This window comes from Perissodus microlepis, chromosome 11, assembly GCF_051167445.1.
Source record: "Perissodus microlepis isolate ML-2025 ecotype Zambia chromosome 11, ASM5116744v1, whole genome shotgun sequence".
NCBI lineage: Eukaryota > Metazoa > Chordata > Actinopteri > Cichliformes > Cichlidae > Perissodus > Perissodus microlepis.
The window spans coordinates 29,225,792-29,246,963 of NC_140471.1; the positions used below are offsets into that span (position 1 = coordinate 29,225,792).

At 38.1% G+C, this 21,172-nt stretch overlaps 1 protein-coding gene across 1 annotated transcript in view; it reads left to right on the plus strand.

The window, feature by feature from the left end:
• Positions 1-250: 250 nt before the first annotated feature.
• The window catches only part of plekhf2 (pleckstrin homology domain containing, family F (with FYVE domain) member 2), a 41,854-nt gene continuing 20,932 nt past the window's right edge, over positions 251-21,172 (plus strand). Inside the window, exon 1 of the mRNA XM_084943927.1 lies at positions 251-427. The gene's annotated coding sequence lies outside the window, so the exon portion shown is untranslated. The remainder of the gene's footprint in view (positions 428-21,172) is intronic.

A 21,172-nucleotide genomic window follows, 5' to 3' on the forward strand; every position in this document is an offset into this window, starting at 1 on the left:
AAGTAATATAAGTGTAAAAACTTATTATTTAAATAATTGTCAGTTGTTTGCTGGACGAGACAAAACATGTGAAGTTATAAACCTGGATTCCGCTAATGATGATGGGCATTTTGGCATTAAAGTTGTGCCAGAATAAAAGATGTCATTCACATTTCAGCTTTGTTTGAAGCTTCTTACATGTTTGCAGGTCAGAGACCGCATGTTAGTTTTGTATTTACCGGCTGTCCAGCGCGCCCTGAACGCGGCGCGGCGCTGCCATGTTGTTGTTGTATTTTCTGGGCAGCGGCGGAGTTTCCAGCTGCTGTAGCTGTCTGCGGACGCGGTGGGTAGTTTCGGTGGGGGAGGCACTGCTTTAATCACTCTATTTGGATTACAACCGAGCTTCAAGTAACAGCAAAAGTTGCCGGACAACAGGAGCTGCCGTCGGGTATGTAGTTTTTCCACGTTTTTAAACTTGTCTCCGTCGGTGTCCTGTCACTCTTTGCTAAGGGGAGCTACGGCTTGCTCTGTGGTTTGCTTCTACTTTTTCCCATTCATGCTAACAGGCGGTAGCTTAGCGCAGTTGAGCAGCTATCTTTCTTTCCCCGGAGTTCCACACAGGGAGTTAAAATCGATAAGTTTTTTTGTAGTCTTAAAGTCGAAAAAGCGGAGTTGATTTTTGTTTGACACAAGCAGTAACAGGTGAACATTGTTTGGGAAGCTAACTTGGGAGCTAGCTGGCTAACGCTGCCAACTGACACCAGCTTGGAAAACTTACGGGGCAATAACTTGAAAAGTCACAGAAACTTTTAGTCGTATCGTGTTTAAGGTGTTTCAATGTAAAGAAAGAATAAACTGAGCGTGACGGTTTTAGTTTGCCCCACCAGTGGTGGCTTTTTGAGGACTGCGAGGAAAAGTCATTGCGGTTTATTTATTTTTAGCAAGTCAGGACAAGCTGAAAAAGGACCATTTATCAGCGTAGGGTAATATTAGCCTGATGCGTGGTTAAAGAAACTGACTTTTCCACCTAGTGTAAAGTTTAATATTTATTTGGACTAACTTCACCCACCTTTTCCTCACTGTGCAGGTAACCTACAATCAGTTAGAGGTCCAGGCTCTGTTATTACAGCTTTTGTGGAAGCGAATGTGCGAATCTGATTGCTGGTGAAACCTGTCTACCTCAAAATGGGAAGTCTGCAACGCCTTGCCTCTGCCTTAGTCAGGTTGCCCATTATTTTCACTTGACTTCTTCTTCCACTACACGGAGTCTTTGAACTTAAGGTTAGAGGACGATCACGTGTCTTCCCTGGCCAGTATTCGCGTTCTCTCCTGCAACTGATTAATTTTCAGTTAGAAGAAGATTTGTATTATTTTTAATTATAAAATCCCTAATTCGTGGTTTTAAGTTTTTCTTCTTTGTCCACTTTACAGTTTAAGCCACCCCAAATAATTAGAATAACTCAAACAAAATAATTAAATAAATGACATCCACTTTCTGCTGCTTATCTGGGTACGAATCGGAGGGGCGGCAGAGATAACCAGACCTCACTATCCACATCAACTGCCCGTAGCTCTTCTGGTGTGACATGGAGACGTTCCCAAACCAGCTGAATGACATAATCTCTACAGGATGTACTAGACTTGTCCTTGGGTCTCCTCCCACTCGGATGTTCCCAAAGCACCACACATAGGAGTTATCTAGGAGGCATCCTAGTAACCTCAGCTGGCTCCTTTTGATATAGAGGAGCAGTGGTTGTAGGCCCCTCACCCCTCCTGTAAGGGGGAGCCCAGAGACCCTATGGAGGAAATTAATTTCCACTGTTTATACCCACAGACTCATTCTTCCTATCACTTCCCAGATGTTGACAGCTGTGCCTTAACACTTAGCTCTCTTTTCATCACAATTGAGTGGTACAATGTTTGTAACACTACCACTGTGTCTGTCAAGCTCTCACTCCATTCTCCTCTCACTAGTGAACAAAACTGCGTTGGAATAGGCCTCCATTTGAGGCAGAAACTTGTTCCCATGTTGGGGTGGGCACTCCGGATTTGGATATGGCTGCAATACTGGTGCTTCGACAAATCACTCCAGTGTGAGACAGTGGTAATCACTTGATGTAGCTGCCAATGCTGACTAAGCTCTCACTTTGCATCTGCATGGACTGATTAGCCTGTAACAACACGCCTGGTACTTCTTAATTCTGAAGCACCCAAGGGATGTACGTGACACACCAAGACATGCATTCAAATACCTTCTCAAAATCCTTTAGCCTAGTTGATCAAACTCCCACATGTACACTTGAACAAAAGGGTAAAGAGTATCTCCTTGTTCCCTCTTGCATTGTGGGTGCTACATTGTGACTAGATAGCTGTCAGTGTTGACTTCGGTGGCTGTCATCGCCCTGTTAGCAAACAGGTTACATTTACCTTTGGCAAAGGCTATTGTTTAAATTTTTAAAGAAAGTATTATTAAGTAGTATTAAACCACCCCACTGTCTTTACCTTTTCTCATTTGTCTTACAAAACACTTACAAAAATAATGCTGGAACAGCTGGTGGTTTAAATTTAGTAATTAACAAATCTTTCAACTCTTAAGCAAAGTACTCACTAGGAATTTCTTGTAATGTAAAGACTTCTGAATATTGTACTATGTCATGGTTAACAATTTTTTTTGTTTTTTTGGACATATATTAATTTTTATTAAAAAAAAGTATTTAGCTACAATTGTTCAACTGTAACTTGAAATAAAACAGTGATTCTCTAAATGTAACTAAATAGGCCTGGGGAAACAAATACAGTCTGTAAGCAAACATCTGTTATGTCTGAGTGTAAAGAGCAGGAAGAGATTTACATATTGATAAGGATGCTTTCTGAACTACTTTGCAGTGACAGGAACAGCTGGGCTTAATAAACTTACCTATATGGAGCGTTTTTGTAGAGATCACTTTTGGAATTTCTGTAGGAAGAAGGTTAAACAAAAAAGCACCCTCACACTCTAATAATCCTGTTCTACTATAGGAAAAACTCTGCTGTATTGCATTGATAGACTGAGTATCTCTGTGGGAACAAAAGGTTAAAGGAAATTGTGGGCGAGAGAAGATCCTGTTATAAAAATGTGCTTTCTTTTAATCAGACGTTTCATTAACCCTTATAGCTGCGTAGGTTGGTAGTTATCTTATGTTCCAACATGACATGTCTTGTAGTCTAATGGTTGCATTTGGATAAAGTTACATTTTTGCTTAAAGCTGTGTTTCACGGTTCTAGAGTTGACTGCCTCTTTGCCTAATTATTGGTGATAAATGTGTGAGATCTTTTTTTCATAATAAAACTGAAATGTCACCAACAGCTAAGTGTCAGGCCTTTCATAATTTAATATGGTCTTCTTTTTTAAGTTCAGTAGTATTTCATACATTAAATGAGCCCAAGGTATATTTTCACTTGTCATGCTTTATCCAAATGGCACCCAAAAGCCTAAGGGCCTACAATGTAGACTGATGTAAAGTAGAAGAAAGCAACAGATCTTCACTTTGAAGAGATTTTTGTATTTCCATAGATTTAGGTTATATTTCTAGGATAAAATTTAGACACTCACTGCCCCAAAAATACAGTTTTTAACATTCTCCCTTCTAAATATTTAAAATGCCAACTATATTGTGTCAAGTATATAAAAGTTCCTTAAGAGCTTGTCCAAAAAATAGGTTAAAAATAGTAATTAACCCTAAATCTTTATAGTCAGCTGCCTCTCCAATGAATCACAGTCCTTAGGTTTAGAACATGAAGTATTTCTCCACCTGCAGCCCCCTTGAAACCATAGACATTATAAAAATACGTACCTACCATGACACACATTTAAGGCATTTGGGATCTATTGGACCATGGGACAAGAGACACAAGCAGGTGAATGTTGAGCATCACACAAGCAACCTGTACAGAAGACCAGCTGTAGGGAAAGAACAAGACATGAATATACTGGACTGATCTATAAGCAGCACTTTCACTATAAGAGTGAGGAGATTATCAACTAGTAATCCAGTAGTAATCTTCTAAATAGAGTCTCTGTACAAGAAACTCTTAACTTGTACCTAACCTTTTGAAACTGGGCAGCTTATTCAGCTTTAATACCAAAACTAGGGAAATAAAAGAACCCGGCATGCTTCTGAAGTGTCATGTGATTTTGGGAGTCTGTTACTGACTACTTCCTTAGATGGCTGAAAGTAGAACGCTGGGTGGGAAATTACCATCAGTCTTTATGTAATGAGAAAAATGGGACCTGATTAATGACTCCCTGGAAGAGAAATTGTGACTTTCCGTTTCTATTCCCCAAACAATGCACCTGGTAAATTGCAGCACCCTCCTCTTAGGAGGTAATCATCCATTTATTGTGATTTATCCAACGCTGCAGCTTTTGGATGATCTTCTAAGATTGCTAGTAGCAAATCAGTCAGCCAAGATATCTTCTTCCTTTTCGTGTTTGAATGTGGTTCAAACTAGTTCTTCCAGAACTCCTGGGCAATGTACAGTACACTCAACTACCCGAGGAACCAGGAACCTCTTTACCCCTCATCTCACTTTGGAAGTAGTCAGATCTGGCTCTGTGTAATCCAATATCCTGCACATAATCCAACGTGTCAGTTATAAATGGATGCAGATAAGGACAGTGGGTCATTTCCTGACTGACACATCAAGGAGGTCACAGATAAACAAAAACAGATTATCTAAACAGTGAGTGCTTCGTTTACTGTTTGTGAGGATGAGTATCCTTTGGAATCTGTAGAAATCTGCACATGCAAAGCACAGTTTTAAAAATATACATTTTTAAGCACTTTCCTCCTGTATACTTTGTAGCACACAGACAAAATGGTGCAAAGATAGTAGGGAAGCGCGCCATTTATGTGATTTGCAGACAGAAGTGCACAGCCAGCATGTTAAGTCCTAACATTTCATCATAACGTTTTGTCTTTCAGGCTGTTAATGTGTAAAATTGGTGCACCTACCTCATCTTTTCTGCACCATGGTCTCTCTATTTATCCCACTAAAACAAAAACAAAAATGAAGAAATGAGATAAATTAGCAAGCTTTAAATTAAAAGAGACAAAAATACTGTCTGTGTGGTTTTGTTTACGCTAGGCCATTGTAGCTGCTCGCCACATTCCTGTTCACTTTAAGGAATCCAGAGGTTTCTGTATGCACAGTCTCACGCTTGTTGTGTGTGATATATGCAGGGATGGTGATATGGCGGGATAGTGAGGGAAGTTAAATTTAATATGAATTTAAAGAAGGTAAAATTGCTATTATGCATTAGTGGGAAGAAAAAAAAACCCTAAATATTGTCATGACTGGCAGACTGTTGGCAATCACCAGCACAACCCTAATATTCTTTAGTTATGGAGGATGTTTAATTGCATATTTAGGAGGGCTTAGATTAATCATGCTTTTTAGACTTCTGTAATCTGACTCTGCATTTGTGCCTTGTTTCATGTTACACTTGTTCCTAATATTAGTAATATGTTAGACTGCTTCTTGTAAGTGGTTTAGTTTGAGTTGTATAATGTGTGAAATGTGAGTTTTGTTGAAATCGAATAACAAATATGCTATAAGTTGAAAAGTTGCTGGGAATAGTTCCTCTGCCAAGACAGAACCAAGCTTTTTAATTACAGCTCCTTGGCTTTTTGTCCTCCTGTAAAATTCTGCAAAAACTAATAGGCCAAATTCTGTGAAACTTTCTTTAGAGGAGGGGGTTCTATGCTCAGCGCTAGAGTTATTTGTCTATATATCTGCTCTCATTAAATCATGACATCACAACTGTCTGAAACCCGAGCTTTTGGGTCATAGATATTATGTAAGCATACACAGAACTCATTATTGTGAACTTAGGCAGCTCTCCAACTGCCTCTCTAGGCATTGTCTCCTAGAAGCCTCAGTTTAAGGGATTGTTGTGACTCAGGATATGGATATTATTTTAGAGATAACATTCATAAGAGGGTGAAACTGAACAAAGATGCTCTACAGTGATCTGAGAACTATTTGTGTTTGTTATCAAGTCATTATCTATTGATACAAGATATGAAGCCATTAAAAAATGAATGGACACTGTGTATCCTACTTCTTTTAGTCTCTCTCTGCTGTATAGCTAACATTAGCTAGAGTGTGCTAATATAAGGTTGAACAGAGCAGCTTAATTGTGAGTGGACTTTCAAATTTAGTCCTGTTTTAGAGTAGATGTTTGTACTTAGTAGCACCTTGTTTCAACTAGTAGATGACACAGCATTCAATAGTAATAAGAACTATGCATAATTATTCTAGTGGTGCATGTTTTTTAAATTATTTATAGGCCTCTTGTAACATTTGTTACGAGAGTGTGTCCCACAAAAATAGTGTCTTTTTGGTGAAAGCAAGGAAGAAGGTGCATATGTAAGCATGTGTGGAGGCACACCCATCTTTTCTCCAGCTCCACCGCCTGGATTGCAGTGCGCAATGTGATATCCCCGTGTTGGTGGTGTTCTGTATTATCATAACAGTGATGGTCCAGGATCAACTGACCCGTCACGTTGTCCTAACATTCAGCAATTTTTAAAATTATCACTAGCAACCCAACATTAGTAAGCTATATTTGGCTAACAGGAAAGCTAACTTGATGCTGCATTTATTATATTGTATAAATTATTAAAGAAAACTGGAGACAGCTGAATCATCAAAGACTGTCACACCAAGAGTAATCTGACAAGTTTGCTCATAGGGAAACACTAGACTTGAAAGTCCTGTGCTAAATTGAGTGCATTGTCCAATAGTAAATCTCTCCAGCTTTTGTTTCAGACAGGTGAAAAAGTGAATTGTAAAATATACTCTGTGTGGGGAAAATGCTGCACCTCAGTAGTTTATTTGAACTCATTCTAGAATACAGGAGATTAGACTTAATGCACTTACAGGTGACAATTCAATAGAAGTGTTGTACAATTGAATAAATCATGCTGTCTTTCTGTTTTTGGACATTGAACAAGCCTTTTGATCATGTAGGTCAGTACTTTGAATATCGTTTCAATTATAAAAAGCATTAAATATTTGCATAAGTCACATACAACAGCTTTTTTATGAGACTAATAGGGGACTAAAGTAACGGTACAAAACTAAGAAGAAGAGCATGTCCTGTAAGCATCTACTTTCAACATTAGTACTTCTCATTTTCATATCAGGCCACACCATTACTCAACACTTAAAGGTCTTCCATAGTAAGTCACAGTTTCACTTCGGGTTTTTTTTTTTAATGTGGCCCCAGCAGAGCATGTTTTACTTTTGTTACTCTAATTTGGCTTGTCTGTGTCATTTGTGCTCATGAACCATGTCCAGTTTATTTCAGATTTCATGTCAGTGCTTATTCTTGTTAGATTTAAAGTATTATTATCCTACACTGGAAAGCTTTTTAGTGTTAGGCAAACAGTCTACTGAATATACTCAGCCTGTGCAGTGACATGAAGTAACATGGTTATAATCTTTATATTTCTCAGAATATCATTTTTCCTTCCTACAGATGCTCAGGGGTGTAAAACAAAGCCAGGCTTTCTTGTATTAACCTGCTTGACATAACCTACAATCACAGTCAGAAATAATGAGTATCACAATGAAGATTAGTTTCTCCGGAAACCCAGGCGCTGTGCTTCAAGTGAACGCTCACTTAACAGGGGTGATTGGCATTTTACTAACCCATTAATCTTACTTAACTGTTTTTACGTTTTTTTTAATCTTATCACCGGTGCATCTCAATGTGTTTGTTTTTGTTGTCTGTCATCAAGTTTGTATTTGACCTAAGAGAGAGAGAGAGAGAGAGAGAAATTAATAAATAATTTATATATTATCAGAAATTTTGTACGAGAAATTATTTTGTTGTTGGGATAATTTTCAGTTGTCAAATTGATCATTTGAATATTTCCATTTCTTAGGTAACTATTCTATAGGGTATCATTGTCATGATGTCATCCAGCATGTTATCAGATATTCATTTGTTGTGTAGATATCTGGTTTCTGTTTAGGGGATTCATGTTTTATTTTTAATTTTTAAAAAAACATGTAACTATATACCTTCTCTTCGTGTCCAACTGACATCAGTCACAGCAGTAGTTATACTTCAATTCACCTCATTGTTGCTGGCTCAAACTTGCTGGTAGATTTCATACTGCCATACCAGAAATTTTTTCATTGTTTGCACAGAAGGAAAAAAACTGTGTAGAGTATCCAAGTGCTTCACAACAACATCTTGTTTTCCTGGCATAGGGACAGCTCTTACTCTCTGCTGTGTTCATTGATTGAGTGAGCAGCGAGGCTTCAGAGTGTGACAGTAAGCGTGGTGCACAGTGGGAGGGAAAAAGTATTAGAGCTTTTCCTCCTTGTAAATTTCTTTCAAAGACAATTACTGTGCTGTGATTTCTGTTGCAGTTCCTCATGAAACAATGTCTCGAACCTGTGTGGTGATTTTTGTTGTGAGTCTTTGCTGCAGCTGCCACTATAGATTACTACAAAGCTCCAAAGCCCAACTCAAGACATTCAAGACAGCTAGATTTACAATAATAATTTCACAATGTACATATTTGTCTGTTTATATGCTGCATACTAAAAAATAGTAACCTCATGTTTTTTAGAGGTGCCTTAACATCGAAACTTTTTTCACACCTTTGTTTTTCCAAGAAAAACAAGATGACTATATTAATCTTCTGCTAAAGTAGCACATTTGTCTATAAGTACACTTTAGAGCTCTCTGAAATTAAGGGGATCCTTCAGCTAATAAAACACATTAAGAACTTGAGTACCTCAAAGTACTGTAATAAATCAGATAGTTAACAGCATTAATTCAATTCAATTTCTTTCATTTTTATTCATACAGCACCAAATCGCAACAAAAGTTTCCTCAAGGCACTACTTACAATAGTACTAAGAAAACAGAGTAAACCTCAACAATCATGTGACCCCTTATAAACAAGTGCTTTGGCGACAGTGGGAAGGAAAAACTCCCTTTTAACAGGAAGAAACCTCCAGCAGAACCAGGCTCAGGGAGGGGCGGCCATTTGCTGTGACCAGTTGGGGTGAGAGAAGGAAGACAGGACAAAAGACATGCTGTGAAAAAAAGCCAGAGATGAATAATAAGTAATGATTAAATGCAGAGAGGTGAATAGACACATGATTGAGAAAGGTGACTGAAGAAGAAACAGGGAATGCTTTATGGGAATCCCCCAGCATCCTGGCCTATTGCTGCAGAACTAAGGGAGGATTCAGGGCAACCTGATCCAGGCCTAACTATATGCTCTAGCAAAAAGGAAAGTTTTAAGCCTAATCTTAAAAGTAGAGAGGGTGTCTGTCCCCTGAATCCAAATTTGAAGCTGGTTCTCTAGAAGAGGGAACCCTGTGGAACTCCATAATTAACCTTAGTGTGTGAAGAGGACTCTCCATTTATATAAACAAATTGGAGTCTATTAGGTAGATACGATTCAAACCACTACACCGCAGTACCTTTAATGCCTACAGCATACTGTAATCGCTGTAATGAAATATTATGGTCAGCAGTATCAAATGCTGCACTGAGGTCTAGGTAACAGAGGTAAGTCCACTGTCAGAGGCCATAAGACGATTATTTGCGACCTTCACTAAAGCTGTTTCTATACTGTGATGAGCTCTGAAACCTGACTGGAAATGTTCAAATAAGCCATTTTTCTGCAGATGATCTGTTAGCTGTTTGACAACTAGACTTTAAAGATTTTTTGAGATTGGCCAATAATTACCTAAGACAGCTGGATCAGTGATGGCTTTTTAAATAACAGTTTAACTACTGCCAGCTTGAAGGCCTGTGGTACACAGCTTAATTGAGATAGGCTGATCATATTTAAGATTGAAGCATTAATTAATGGTAGGACTTCTTTGAGAAGTCTTGTTGGAATGGAGTCTAAGAGACACATGGTGGTTTGGAGGAAGTAATTACCCTAGTTACTCAGTGATAGGTTTGTAGCTTGAACCTATTCGCTGGAACGTTGAAGACAATATAATTACACAGCAAAAGCATTGAACACCAAGTAGGCAAAGTTTTTCATGTTACTCATGCATGAGGGAGACCTGCCTGGAGCCAAGTGTCGTTCCACCACTTGACCCCCGTCAGACTCTCAGCCAGGTTCCCCATAGCACTCCTTTTATTGTGGTTACATGAATATGTATAGGGTCATTAACATATGACGTCTACATACAAACAAAGAGTACCTTGCCTGTGTGTGTGTGTGTGGGGTCAGAGTGTGACACCATAAATGACTTCCCTAAACCTGCTGGTCTGGAAGTCTAGCAGTTCATCTAAACAAAAGGCACTTAGCCTAAAACAGATATAGCCACGTTTTTCCTACCATAAAACAATAAGACAAGGTACGACCTCTTCCCATGCTCCCAGAGTGGAATGCACACAAAGTTTGCAGACTATTAAGGATCGAACCTCTACCAATCTAAAGCTAATTATAAAACTCTAAGCATATATAAGTAGATATTTCTAAGCATAAATGACAATCAACAATACAAAACCTAACACTCAGAAAGATCAATTGTAGAAAAAAACTCTAAATAAATATCAGTGGTAACTGTACATAATGTTACGTCTGTGAGATGATTATGAGTAAAGTTTTTCTCTATTGATTAAAATTTTATTTGTTTTATTTTATAGTAAGATGTTTGAGCTTTACAGAAGGCTTTTTTTAAAGCAGCAAACTCTTTTTTCCACGTAAATGACGATCTTATAAAATAGTGAGACGCCATTTCCTCTTCAGCTTACAAGTTATCTCCTTTAAGGTGTGCATTTGAGAGTTATACGAGGGAGTCAAGTACTTCTGATTTGAAGCTTTCTTTTTCATACATAGTGAAGAAGTAAAATTATTAACAAGATAATCGACCTCCTGTGGATGTAGCATTCAGGTAGCTGCTCTGCTCTGTGGTAGCACAAGGCAGAAAAGAAGATAACAGTGGATGAATTATATCCCTAAACTTTGTTATAGCACTTTCATAAATACATCTACTGTGATGGAATATATTCCCCACTGCTGTATAATATATTATTGTAAATTTAGATGTTATTAGGAAATGATCAGACAAAAGAGGGTTTTCAGAAATACTGTTAAATGTTCAGTTTCTATTCCATAGGTTAGAACAAGATCTAGAGTGTGATTAAAATGGTGGGTGGGTTCTTTTACATTTCGAGAGAAGCCAATTGAGTTTAATAATAGATTAAATGAAAAATTAATTTTGCTTGTCCTCACTTTAGCACAGAGAAGTTAGTCGGATATGGACAGTATTGCAAACATGAACAGTTAGTGACAGCTAAAATCAGTAGAGTAGGCTGTGTGTGTTTAGGATGGAGGATGGGTTTAGTTTAGTTTCACCTTCAGGGTACTAAAATCAGAGGTAGATATAGTGATAAGACTTGTGATTCAAACACCACTGGTGTTTTGTTATGCATAGTTGTTCAGTTGTACACAGTAGATACTAGAAAATAAAATAATTACTTGCTGTTAAGTAACAAATAGATAAATACTATTTACTAGTATTAGTAGTATTAGTATTTAATGCTAATACTACTAAAAAGAACAGTACCATTCTTAATTATAGCCATTACAAAACACAGATATTTGTAAAAGTTTATATTATAATATCCAGGACTGTGGTAGTAGCTTCTTTCCAGTTTTACTTTACCCTTAGGATTGAATTGGCAGCCTCCAGTTGTTTTCTCTGTTATTTGGATAGAGTGGGAGTGAATGGGCCGGAGAGATTTGGGGGAAGAGATATAACAAATTCTTTTCATGGTGCATATAGAAACACCCTGAATTAACCATAAAGAAATGGAAACCGTACAGCCAAGCCAACACTTGGGTCACAACTTGCTAGTACCTGTTGGGTTTATTTACACTGGAAAAGCTCAAAGGTTGATCTGCTGCACATATGAGTTCCACGGAATGAGATGAACAGATGGAGGACTGTTAAAAGCACATTCCTCAAAAGCTCTGTTCTGCCAGTATCATTTTTAACATGTCAACACTAGAAACGTATATTCAAACTGTGCCACTAAGTGTGTTTTAGACCAGTATACACATGCACTAAGCCAGCCAAGTTAAAGTTCTGCTTCTTTGCCCCTCCCCCCCCCAAAGAAAACCCCAAAACAAAATGAAGTTTGATTAAAGTTTCTTCTGTTTAGCCTCCAAAGTTACATGTTTGCATTGTGCTTCTAATGTTGCACTGAATTATTGTAGTGCTACCAACCCATGATAATACTAATTATGTGGCACAGCTCTAACAGTTGAGCTGTGCTGGCCTTCTGACATTCAGTGAGTGACAGGAAAAACATTAAAAGTTAACAGTTTATTAAGCACTTAAATTAGCCAGAGAGCAAAAAATCATTGTCCACTTTGTTTACATATGAGAAAGAACAATCCAAATGTAATTAGTGGATAGAATTGGATGAAAGGTGGGTAAAACGATATTGGATTATATTAAGTACCTGGTTCTTTATCCTTTTAAAACTTCTTTATAGTTAGTTTAACTGTTTTTATATGTATAATGTGCCTAAAGGCAACGCAGTATCACATATGTCTGTTGGAAAAGATAGAGCCCAATCCTACGTGTTATAAAAAGTTCATAACACAGTTACAAAACAGGAAACCAAATGCCTAACCATATCTTACCAAGAAATAAATATGCCGGTTATAGTTGACTATTAAGGTATCTCACAGACTGATATTTTAAACAACAGATTTTGACCTTTTAAAATATGGACTTTAAATGATCAAAGGTGATATATATATATATATATATATATTTTTTTTTAAAACTTAAATATTCACAAAATGTCTTTATGGATAACCTATGGAAATTAAATGACTAGGATGACTATGTTCCACAGTATATGGGTGTGGATGACTTAAGTCTTGCGCAAAATCTAAAGCAAACATGGGCAGGGATAACTTTTAGGTGCCTTTTTGCCCCTCTCTTCCTTTGCATTCTATGCCTACTGTGTATTTCAAGTGATGTGTATGTTTACTGAGGGTTTTTGAGTTTTACTCTATGCTTCACAGTAGACAGTGTTTTGCTTGATTGTCCAGTTACATTTTATCTAATGTACCCATCTGTGGTCCAGGAATTTAAAACATCTTTATGATTTCTGTCATGTCACAAAAACTTGATTCTAAAAGTGTGACGTTTTGGTCTGCAGCACTGGTTTTCTATTCTAAAGACTTAAGTGCAAGAAAGAACACAAACAATCAATGTGAGTGCTAGCCTTTTGATAAATTTTAGCCAGTGGCTCTTGTTGGGAATCCGCAGCACGTTTCAGCATGTATTTGACGCAACAGCTTGCTAGATTGCCTGGTTGTGCATTAAATCTGTTTGAACCTGTATGTGTGACAGATTAAACTTACATTGCTGCTGACTGTAATGACAGAAGGGAGGTGCGATGAAACGATTTCCTTCCCGTGTTGAGGCTTTCCCAGGCAAAGCAAAGATCTCAGCAAAACAAAACAGTGATACTACCACTCTGTTACACCCTGAACTTCCCCGTGCTTGCTCTGTAGTAAAGTTTTTATAGTGATAAGATATCCAGAGAGTATGTACTTTGGCATCCCAGAGTAGAACTCACTGAAGTGGCCCAATTCCGATGTTTGTAATTCCCTGTCAACAAGCTTAATAGGGATGCACCCATTGTGAAATCCAGTCAATAGTTGATACCATTATATATTTTTCTGATTATTTTTCCCTTTTGTGTAACTGAAACATGTGCAGTGTTCAGTCTTTCAGTACTCAAATGAGTTTGACAGCTTAACTTAGTTTTTTTTTTTTAAACTGTAATTTCTTTTTTAAAGGATTTTTTTTTTCCAAATCTTTTGAGTATTTTCTGTGTTAGATTTTTGTGCTTTTTTTTTTTATATCTTCATGTGGTATTCTTTCAGTGACACCAATGTCACTTAGACAAAATGTTTGACAGAAAATAACATTATTATTATTATTATTATTATTATTATTATTATTATTATTGCTAGTAGTACTGGCATAGACACCCTTTTCCTCTCAAAACTACCTGAAATCTTCATTGCATAGTTTCAACAAGGTTACATAAACATACCTCAGAGATTTTGGTCACATTGATACGATAGTATCAAACAGTTGTTCTTCAGCTGCACATCTCCCGTTCCAACACATTGCAAAAGTGCTCTACTGGATTGGGATCTGGAGACTGTGGAGGCTATTTGAGGACAGTGAACTTAATGTTATGTTATAAAAATTGGTCTGAGAATGTTATCCTGCTGGAAGCAGCCATTAGAAGACGGGTACACTGTGGATGCTGTGGATGGTCAACAAGAATACTGTGTTATAATAATGTGTTGTGTATTCAGAGATGCTCTACTGCATGCCTCGCAGCAAGCGGCTGTTGAAGTTACTGTTGCCCTCCTTTCAGTTCAGGGCAACCTGACTCTTTTCCTGTGACCTCTGACATACACAGGGTATTTTCAGCGAGAACTGCTGCTCACTATTCTGATGCTGGGTTTAAATTTCAGCTTGCTGTCTGGACCGTCTTCATGCGTTGCTGTCAGCAGCTCGTCATGAGTTGCTATCATATGATTGGCTGTTTAGACATTTTCATTAACAAGCAGTTGAACATAATAAATAATAAAGACCCTTGTGAATGTAGAAAAGTAAAGTTGCTTGTGTAACAAACAAAAGAAATATTGAAGCACATGTTGATTTGTTTTTAAATGTGTGATATTTTAAATTGAGGTGAAATGGTGAGTTTATTAAAATGGATGTTATTTAATTTTTAGTAAAGGGCTTGCTTTGGGATCTGCTTTTTTTGTAAATAAAAAAAGACTCTCTGAAGGAATGTGTGAATGTAATTTAGAACATTTCCTAAGAGGTTACTGCGCAGTAATAAAGCAATAAACAACTTAATGATATTGAAATGGTGACACCATAGTTTTATAATCTGTGGTAAAGGATATCTCAGTTTTAACTTTTACTCTGAAAGTTTCTTTGTGGCTCCTGGAAGTTAAATATCTGCTGATCTCAGTGACCCTAAAAGGGAAACGGTTTCATTTGGGAAGGGATTTAATCACTCTGCTGATCAATGTTTGAAGACAGCTAAAGTCAGAATGGGAAATGACTGTTTAGATGATTCACTTTTTTAAGTTCTGGGGGCTAAGATGAAGACTATTAAGCTTCATTATGTAATTAGTGATAATTGCTTGTGGCCTCTGGGAAATTTTATTGTAGTTTGTTCTACAAATATTTGTGTAATGTTCTCGTGGAACTTCTTTTGAGCATTTTTTCCTTGGGAAGAGAAACTTTAAATCATGATTGGGCCCATTAAAACAATGGTGATTATTAGCGTGACATTTACAGGTAAAAGAGTGTTGACTGTTTGGCAGAAACTGATGTCTTAGAGTAGCCGACCTGTTATTTGTCAAGAGTTTTTGGCCTGTTATTAGTGTGATTTTAACCCTGGACGTATCTCATTTAGAAAAGTGGGTTTTTTCCCCACTTGATGGCCTCTGAAGAACAGTGTGTTTATAGGACTGGTGGCAGTTGTCATGACCTCAGTAAACTGTTTCCACTGTTCTTGCACACGAGTGAACTAGAGTAGGATGGAAATATTAGTCTTCTCTGGTTTGAGTAGTCTTAAGGGGAAGCCCTGTGTCACTATCATTTGCATGAAGTGTGAGAATTTGCTCTTAGATATGACATGAGGCAGTTCTTCTTGGAGGTGCAATATAGCTCTTTTAACAGTAATTCAGCAAGTGAGAATTATGTTTACTATGGTGACAACATCAGATATTGGGATAGGTTAAAGATCGATACTGTCACGCTGGGATGCGTTATGGCAATGTAGATGATTGCTTGAGTAATTAGCATTGGCATAGAGGTCATGATAGTGAATGTTCCCATCCTGTTTTTTTTTAACGTTAACGATAAGAATAAGCATTACAGCTCTTTATCATACTCAAATACACAGTGTGTTAATATATAGGAAGTGTTTTGAAAAGGAAAGCTGTGGTAATTAATCTTGGGAGGATGAGTTAGGGCTGAACTAGTTTCTAGTTAGCTCAGTAGGTTTGAGGAAACACTGGCCAAGAGTTTCTTTCACAAATTTGATGTGATAAAGAACAGGATTAGGAGTGAGGATGACATGCTTTCTGCTGTCTCTAATTTACAATAGATTAATTTACACAAATGCTGAGGTACAAGAGGCAGGACGTTTTTCTCCTCAACGTGGTCTTTGTCCCATTAGAAATAAACAGTGTCCCTTATTTGGATTTTACTGAATATTGTTATAAAGAGTGTTTTGTTTCAGACAAAGACTTTATCGAGAGAATAGAAAAGTACTTTAGCTCATTGAAATTTAAAATTTAAAGACTCAAGGAACACTCGAGAAACTTTTCAAGAAAGAAAATAACAGCAAAGTGAAACAATGAGGGAGAAAAACTGGTACACGTTGTTTAACTGATATTTATTCCATAATTCTTAGAGAAAAATTTTGCCTTCTGTGGGATTGAAGAGTGGCTGTGAAGATTTTATATTGAAAGTGAAGTACAGTTAGTTATAAAGCAGGGCGATATGACCAAAAATATTTATCACGATATACATTTGAAAATTTGCGATAATGATATAACTGACGATATAATTGACACTAGACAAAATACTTTACAACTCCACATCTTTATTAGTGCAAAAAAAAAACCAAAACATCAATGTATTTTCACTTAAACAAGCAGCTGTTTTTTTTATCTGCATTAAAGTTATATAAAAATTTAACAGTGCAAATGCAAATTGCTTGCTGACAGTTTAACCAAAAGGCATTTCCAGTGGAAATTGGCCGACATATCCTCAGCATAACCATGTATAATATCCACAAAACTTAAAAAGAGGTTATACACACACAATACGGTAATATTATGTTGAAGCACAGTACGTATCACTCCGCGAGGCGCCTGCCTAATATAGCCGTAATGCTCCGACAATCCATCAAGCGGTGCAGGTTCGTAGCTTAGCAAAGTCGTACTAAAACATTTGACAGATTTTCGAGCGCCGTGTACCACATAAAATCGTTTCGAGGTCAGTAAACACAACCAGAATTCATACATAAGGCAAACGGGATTATAAGGGGCACTGTCGATTTTCGGAAAAATCAAAGGATTGATTTTAAGTGTGCCGTATTTTCAAAAGAACACGGTAATAACGACGACCCGCTAGCATGCTCTACCAAAAATAGTCCTTTGTTGTGTATCTGACGGACGGAAGCCAAACCAGTTCCACACTACTGAAGTTGCAGCATTTTTACAAGCCAATTCTGATTCATCTGTTTCATTCAACGATCCGCTTTCGCCCTTCTCATTCTCCGTCGCCGCCATGCTTTTTCCGCCATGTGCTTATGAAAACAACCCGTATTCTATCAGGATGTTTCATTTTCTTATCGTTGCCCAACATTATACCGTTATCACCGTGAAAGGTATGATATAGCCCAGCCCTAGTTAGTTATAGCCCTATCCATAAAAACTTTCTGACCGAGTAGACTAAATAAAAAAAGATAATAATCTGCAGGTTTATTGATATTATTTTTAATGCTGATGTGAACTAGTAAACTCTGGAGAATTTTACTGTGTATCTACATGATCTCGATAATGATATCCTGTCTAGATATATTTATCAGAAGTTTCCCAAACTTGCTTATTGCTTAAGATCCCCTAACTGGACCGGATTCAAGCCTGTGTCTAGAGAAGCTATGAATCATTTTCCAGTTAATGATGGGGAATGTAGTCATGCATTCCCCATTATTCCTGCACTTACAGGAAGACATAAAGCAATAACTGTGTTTTTTTTTGTTTTTGTTTGTCTTTTTAAAAACAGTGCAGTTCAGCCTGATACTAGATTGATAAGAACTCCTGTTGATTTACTAAGCGAGCAAAGTCTACCAGTTATTCAATTCAATTCAATTTTATTTATATAGCGCCAAATCACAACAACAGTTGCCTCAAAGTGCTTTATATTATGTGTCATGCTGTGAAGAAGGTACTTTTGGCTCCTCCCTTATTTCCCAAAGGACCACAACGAGTGGATCCAGATGTTTTTTTTTTTTGTTTGTTTTTTTTAATCACACAGATTTTTATGCCAGATCCATTTCCTGACTGAGCCCTCCTATTTACCCCGGCTTGAGACAAGCATTGGGAGTACACAAGCTTGTAACCCCTGGAGGACAAGTTTGTGTCTTCTCCCAGAATCAAATCAGGGGTCTTTCAAATGTAAAACAAATTTGTTAACCACCACATTACTCTAATAAATATTAAATAATGGCAGTGCTGTTTGTGATTCATGCACTTTTTTGTCCATTTTACATGCAAGCAGCAAATATCCAGTGTCATGTGGCATTTGTTGTGTAAAATCACAGTAAAATTCTGGTGTTCCAAAAGTTGTTTTCAGGTTACAGACACAAATACTGGTTCAGAGACTAGCCTCCAATCCCTTTATCTGGTGTTCATTCTCACACGGCAGCTCTGTAATCCTTTGTAATGACATGACAGGATGTTGTTGGCACATAGCAGCAGGGTGCTGCGTTCAGGTCAGCAACAAGCAGATAAGACCTCTGTGAAGGAGACCGTGGTCAAAGAGCTGTCCTGTTAGCTTTCAGTCAGACTGGGTATATCTGAATGCAATACATGTGTTTAGTATTTCATCAGGAACTACAAGAAAAAAAATGATCTCTTACAGTGGAATAATAACTCCTCTGTGCACTTTTTTCATAATAGACAAAAGTAGTACAATGAATTTTCAGATTCGAGAAATTGAGACTAATATCACAATTGAAGCTACATTTCTGTAACGTTGGTCATCAGTGGGGGACCAAGGATGGAAAAAAGTCCCAGCATTTTATTTGTTTCTATTGGATGGCACTGTATGTAAAACACTGGGACACGACCACATGGTAATTAACACATAATGCACTACACACAAGCATAAGACATCAGCAACTTTCTGAGACTACGTCTACACTAATGCGTTTTCTCTCCGTTTTGGCCTCCCGTTCACACTGAGACGGCGTTTTTGCTGAAGGAAAACGCAGCGTTTTCAAAAACGCATACATTTGGAAACGGTGCTTTCGTGTTGCAGTGTAGAGAGCAAAAACTGAGACTTTCTAAAATGATGATGCATGTTAGTCATATGATGCAGACATATGACCAATTTAAATAAGATAGCGGAGGGCATTATACAGCAGTTGTTTATTTTGCTCTCAGTTTTGACAGCCCTATTAAAGATTAATCAGTCTGTACATGCTTCAGATAGCTTTTCTTCAAATCCTTTAACTCTCAATCCCTTTTGTAACTTTGTACTTTTGTGTTACTCGCAGCAATAACTCCACCTCATTGTTAGTCCATTTAAAAAACTCGGGGCTTTTCCTCAACATTTTGCCATGACGTTTCAAAGAGCCGGAAAGTAAATAAGCGGCAGACAGAAATGAGGCAGGTCGAATGTTATTGCGTTTCACGCATGCACAGTACTGGAACGTAAGCGTTTTCGTCCGTTTCAATGTGGACGCGCTACTCTGAAAACGACTGAAAACGCTAGTGTGGACGCGGAGTGTTTTCAGACGAAAATGCCGTTTTCAAATCTATCCGGGCTAGTGTGGACGTAGCCTGAGGTTACGTTGGCTCTACAAAGATTCCCCGCAGCAGTCTAGCGATACAGTGGTAGTCTGCTTCTGATTGTCCTGAGAGTAGGGCTGTGCGATATGACCAAAATCTCATATCCTGATACAGGATATTTGTCATCCCGATAACGATGTATATCACAAAATAGTGCTTTTTCTGTAAATTCTTTAAATCTCTGGCATCTCGACTTGTGTGAAGTGTTTTCAGCTTGGCGAGTGTTTTGACCAATGTATTAAACGATATATTATGAGATATAAGCTGTAACGGCCGCCATTTTCTTTGCGATTATTTATTACAACCGCTGCCTAAGCGAAAACCTGTAGTGATCCTGTATGTGTCAGGAGTATCGGAGCAGTTGAGACGCATTTTTTCTAAACAGTGTCTCTGTGGCTTTCAAACTCCAAAACACGCTTCACCAAAAATTGGTCCACCCCAAGGATCGGGTCCCCTGACACAAACAGAGTAACATAGTGTACACTGTTAAGTGCAGGAGGATTGCCAGGATGTATACATCGGGGAAACCAAACAACCTCTGGCGAAGCGGATGGCACAACACAGAAGAGCTACCTCGTCAGGCCAGGACTCCGCAGTCTATTTACACCTACAGGCCTGTGGACACTCTTTCATTGGTGAGGATGTACACATCCTGGACAGGGAGGAATGCTTATTTGAGCGGGGAGTGAAGGAGGCCATTAACGTGAAAGGGGAAAGACCATCTCTGAATCGAGGAGGGGGCCTAGGGGTACAGCTTTTGCCATCATACAATGCTGTGATTGCAGCCATTCCCCAACTCTCTGTGAATGGTACTCATGGCCATTGATCAGTGGTTGTTGATCAATGGTCATGAGAATTTGCATAATTATGATTAAGGAACTGACCTCCCAGCCCATTGTTCCTTCAGTGGGCTGATTTCAGTCATTATGCAAATATCCTGTTTATAAGATTGGGGAAACCTGCAGTCAGCTAAGACTGAAGAAGTCACTTGGATGAGTGACAAAACATTTCTCCCACTGAAAACGCTACATCCAGATGAACAGAATCAACTTTTGGAGGTATTTATTACATGGTGTGCTGCTGGGAAAAGCCTCTTCTAAAGTTTGAGTCTCCATACTCTTTCACCTGATTCTTGCGTAGGTGGTAGAAGAGGTTTGTCGTGTTTGAGTCTGTGGTGGGGACAGGTTTGCGGCATAGTTTTCCGTTTTCTGTTGTGTCAGACTTTTCACAACCAAACCATGTCCATGCTACAGAGGTAGCCCCTCGTTTAGGAATAAGGTCCTTGATTTGTTTTGACTGGTCCTTTTATTTGGAGCTACCTGTTCCTGCTTCATTTTCACTGGCTATGCTGGTATTCTCTGTGCCCCGATGCCTAAACAGTGTATTTTGCGACACCATGAAACAAAGGATAGCGTATAATTTGAAATGATAGATGTTTTCATATCATCATCCGATTTTGTCATATCGCACAGCCCTACCTGAGATCTATTCAAACTGGGAATGAT